The sequence below is a fragment of the Pteropus alecto genome, unplaced genomic scaffold, assembly GCF_000325575.1.
Source record: "Pteropus alecto unplaced genomic scaffold, ASM32557v1 scaffold25, whole genome shotgun sequence".
NCBI classification, from domain to species: Eukaryota; Metazoa; Chordata; class Mammalia; order Chiroptera; family Pteropodidae; genus Pteropus; species Pteropus alecto.
In genome coordinates this window covers 36,979,058-36,984,305 of record NW_006441955.1, presented here as the reverse complement: position 1 = coordinate 36,984,305, position 5,248 = coordinate 36,979,058, and the positions used below count along the sequence as shown (strand labels likewise).

General features: G+C 33.5%; 1 protein-coding gene across 2 annotated transcripts in view; it reads left to right on the top strand.

The window, feature by feature from the left end:
• ARHGAP29 (Rho GTPase activating protein 29) overlaps positions 1 to 5,248 on the top strand; it is a 65,664-nt gene that overhangs the window by 947 nt on the left and 59,469 nt on the right. The window lies entirely within an intron of this gene.

Sequence of the window (5,248 nt, the reverse complement as noted above, 5' to 3'; positions counted from 1 at the left end):
TTCCACACCTCTCCTCTTCCACCATTCTTACCCCTTCAGTCTGTCTTCCTCCTGTAGCTGTCCCTTCACTAACTCTACTTGCCCCCACCACCAGTCCCTCCTTCTCTGTCTTCTAGCCACCTTTTCACAGCGTGGCCCAAGAGAGCAAGTCCTGTGCTTTGCAAAATAGGAATTGACAGGTGAGGGATTGCAGCTACTACGAGGAGGAGGAGAGCATATCCCTGTGAGTTTGCTTCCCTGGATGTCCCAGGCCCTTATGATCAAAACCTCCTGCTCAGGATAGTTTTTCTTTGGCTGGAAGAGTAACCAGGGACTCTCCTTGTTTTTGAGCCTTTCTGACACGTCTATCTTGCTTTTTCACAACGACTCCTCTCTAAAGACAAAGATGTGGTTTCTTTACCACCACCACTAGCCCCACATTGGGTTTTTTGGATCTTTGATATCCTCTGCCTTCTAACAGTGGATCTTTAGGGGGTGTTAGGGGATGGGGTATTTTGTGAAAGTTACAAGACCCACAGGGAGGCCGAAATAGCCAAGATGCTTTTTGTTCCACATTTCTTTTTCCTTTCCTCTTCTTTTTGTGGAAATTAGCTTCACCTCCTATTCAGTTTGGAGAGGGTTTCCTCTTCATGAAAAAGAATTTTAAATTAGATTATGAAAGTGAATTTTTAGAATGAGTAAAGAAATCACAACAAATTACAAGAGTCTTGGAGATTTATATCTCTTTCTTCAGAGATTTCGTTAGGCAGTTTGCCAGAAACGCATGCTTAGAAATGCTTCCTGAGTGTAGGAACTGTACAAGTGAGCAACCCTGATGCTGAAGCTTCATTAGCTTTTATGTTACAAATGGCTATAGTCTTATGATTCTGAGAAGAATTTAAAAGTGAACTTGAAAGAATGTAAGATAGGCCTGAATAGAAAATGTTTTCATCCTCGAATTGGCAGGAAATAGAACTTTGGCTGAAATGAAGAAAGCACTGTTCAAGGAATCTGTGGTGGCTGGTCAGTTCTTGCTCTGCCCACTTCCCTAAAATAGAACATCCATCTAAATTATCAGCACCTTCACTTCTCAGTTGTAAAGGTCCTTGATCTAGGAACGTGGCCTTCTGCAACCACTGCTGTTGGCCCTAGGAGTTACTAGTATGTTGAACAAAGCTCATGCCCAGAAGGCACCATGGAAGGATTTGTATTCCCTGTGCCATTGGTGATTAATTTTAGAATTCACTCACAATTTAATGTGATCTCATTCTATGTTAGGTTATGTGGAACCTTCAGTCTATTGCATATAAGTAGACAATTCTGAATAAATAGGGCCCAAGACGTAATATCTTGGGTTACCCGTGAAATGTATGTTGAATGTCCTATGGGAAAGTAGAGGAGTAATTTATTTTCGGTGGAGGGAATGAAAAGGCTTCTTTGAAGAGGTGGTGTTTTGTATGAGACGGCAGTTAAGAGAATGATTTTAATAAGCACAGAAGGCAGAGGGCCCTTCTGGCCAGAATTGCTGTCTGAGAATTTTAGTTACTCTGCATCTTGCCCAAAATTTGGTATTTAGCTAAAATTAAGAATTCTAGTAAATATTTAGGGCTATCTCATTGTGGTTAAATTTGCATTTCCCTGATATTAATGGTGTTGAGTATTACTTTATATGCTTATTGCCCAGTCGTGTATCTTCTTTTGCAGAGTATCTGTTCATGTCTTTTACTCATTAATTTATTGGGTTGTTGTTTTCTTATCCAGTTGTAAGAGTTTTTGATTAATTTGGATACAAGTCCTTTGTCAGATATTTTTCCCAATTTATGGCTTGTATTTCATTTCTTAATAGTTATCTTTCTAAAAGCAGAAGTTTTGAATTTTGATGAAGTCCAGCTTACTAATGTTTTCTTTATGGTTCTTGCTTTTTGTGTTTGAGAAATTCTTTTCTGGATTTTCTCCCATGCTTTCTTTTAGAAGTATCCTCAATTTTTTTTATTACTGGACCATATTGGAAATATCTTAGGCTTACAAGCTATAGCAACTCAACTACTCAACTCTGCCATTTTAGCTCAAAAGTAGTTGTTGACAATACATAAATGATTGGGCATGGCTCTGTTCCTCTGAGGCTTTTATTTATAAAAACAGGTAGCTGCCCCCTCTGACTCCTGAAGTTAAAAGACTGATGGTTTTAAGTTATATGTTTAGGTCTATGATACATGTTGAGCTAATTTTAGGATATGCTGTGAAGTAAGGGTCGAGGATATTATTTTTCCTCACATGGATATTAAGATATTTGACTACCTTTTCTCCCATTGAATTACTTTGGCACCTCTTGGAAATCAATTCACTGTATATTTGTGGGTCTATTTCTGGACTCTATTCTAGTCGGTTGATTTAAGTCTCTCTTTATACCACTATCAAACTGTGTTGACTACTGTAGCTCTATACCAAGTCTTGAAATCAGGCAGTGAAAGTCCTCCAACTTTGTTCTTTTTCAAAGTTGTTTTGGCTATTTGGTATCTTTTACATATTCATGTACATTTTAGACTCAGCCTATCATTTTCTACAAAAAATTCATGAGAGATTTGTTTGTGATTGAAACTATAGATCAATTTGAGAGAAATTAAAATCTTAACAGTATTAAGTCATCCAATCAATGAATATGGTATGCTTTTTGATTTATTCAGTTCTCGAACTCATCATTTTGTAGTTTTAAATTTAGGGTCTTATACATGTTTGGTTAAATACATTCCTAAAAATATTTTGTCCTTTGATGTTATCATAAATGGTATTAGTTACTAAAATTTTATTGTCCAATTGTTTTTTGCTAGTATATAAAAATAAAATTGATTATAGTATATTGGCCTTGTAGTCTGTGATCGTGCTATATTCAGTTATGTGTCATTCAGATGTCAGTTGTGACAAGCTTATTTATAGGTTCCTTAGGATTTTCTAGGTACACAAACATATCCACCTGGAATAAAGTGTTTTACTTCTTTCTTTTGGATTTGAATGTGTTTTATTCCTTTTCTTCTTCTATTATACTGGCTAAGATCTTCGGTAACAATATTAATCCTGATCTTGAGGGGAAAACATTGTCTTTCATCATTAACTATGATGTTAGCTGTAGATTTTTTGTAGATGCCTTTTATCAGGTTGAAGAAGTTCTTTTCTATTCTTCCTTTGCTGACTGCTTTAGTCATGAATGGGTGCAGACATTTGTCACATGCTTTTTCTGCATCTATTAAGATAATCGCATTTTTTTTCCCTGTTGAATATTAAACTAAGCTTGCATTCCCAGGACAAACTCTTCTTGGATAATGTAATATCCTTTTTATATATTGTTGGATTTGACTTGCTGACACTGTTTTAAGACATTCGGCATGTTTTCTGGTAATGTCTTTCTTTGGTTTCAGTATCGGTAATGTTGACCATGTAAAATGAGTTGGGAGAAGTGTTCCTGTCCCCTCTATTTTCTAAATATTTTTGTAGGATTATTTTACCTGGTTCAATAAATTTCATAAGTGAGGCCATCTGGTCTGCAGTTTTCTTTCTGAGATATTTTCAATTTCATATATATAGATGGCTATTCAGATTTTCTATTTCTTATGTTAGGTTTAGTCATTTGTGTCTTTTAAGAAAATTTTCCATTTCATCTGGCAAATTTATCGGCAAAGTTGTTTGTAACATTGCCTTGTTACTCTTTTAATATCTGTAGGGTCTGTACAGATGTCCCTTCTTTCATTCATGATATTAGTAATTTGTTTTCTTTGTTTACATTTTGATCATTCTAGCTAGATATTTATCTTTTCGAAGAACCAGCTTTTAGTTACATTGATTTTTCTCTGTTGTCTGTTTCCTCTATCATTGATTTCTACTCTTACCATCATTTCCTTCCTTTTACTTTCTTTTAATTCTTCATGTTCTAGCTTTCTAAAGTTGGAGCTTAGGCATTGATTTTAGACCCTTCTTTCTTTTTAATAAAGAAAGAAGCTATATATTTAACCATTGCTTTGCAGTATAACTTACACATTTTGAAATTAATTTTCCTTCATTCAGTTCAAAATATTTTCAAATTTCCCTTAGGAAACTTGATCTATTGATTATTTAAAAGTATATTTTGTAATTTACACATATTTAGGGATTTCCCAATTACTTTACTATTATTCCAAATTTAATTTTGTTTGGGTCAGAGAACATACACAGTCTGATTTCAATCCTTTTAAATTTATTGAGATTTGTTGTATGGTCCCATATATATTCTATCTTGGTGAATATTTTATGTGCATTTGAAAAGAATGTGTATTCTGCTGTCGTTGGGTAGAATTTTCTATAAATGTCAGGTCAAGTTGGATGATAATATAGTTCAAATCATCTATATCCTTACAGATTTTTCTGTTATTCTATGAATTAATGAGAAAAGATTATTGAAATTTTAACTGTATTTGAGATTTGTCTGTTTTTCCTGACATTTCTGTCAGTTTTTGCCTCTTCTATTCTGGAACTCTATTTTTAGGTGCAAATACTTTTAGGATTATGTCTTTATAATGAATTGATTCTTTTATCACTACAAAGTGTCACTCTTTATCCTTGGTAAAACTCCTTGTCTGATATAGTAGACCTGTTTCTACAATTTATGATTAGTATTTTTTCTGTCATTTTACTCTCAATATGTGTCTTTGTATTCTAAGTCTGTTTCTTACAGGAAATATGTAGTATCTTTTTATCCAATTGGACAATTTCTGCTTTTTCATAGATGTTTTTAGAGTATTTATATTTAATATAAATTTTGATATGATTGGGTTTAAATCTGTCATCTTGCCGTTTGTTTTTAATTTGTCTTATCTGTTTTTGTTTCTTTTTCTTCTTGTCCTGCTTTCTTTTGGATTGATTAATTTTTTGGAATTCCATTTATGTCCACTATTGGCTTACTAATTGTACCTTGGAAGACTTTAATACAAATTTTTTTACTTATTATATTATATTTTCAAATGATATTATGCTACTTCACATATAATGTAAGAACCTTATTATATACTTTCATTTTCCTCCCTTACTTTGTGCTATTGTCCTATATTTTACTTCTGTATATATTGGAAATGCCACAACACATTGTTATTACTTTTGTTTTAAATTCAAAAAATTTTAAAGAAATTTATAAAATGAGCATTGTTTTGAAGTTTCATTGGGGTGAGTCTAGAATTCCATTTTTTATTAGGGGTGGGTTAGACACTTGATCTTAGCCAAAAAGGCCAAGAAGCAATATTATTAT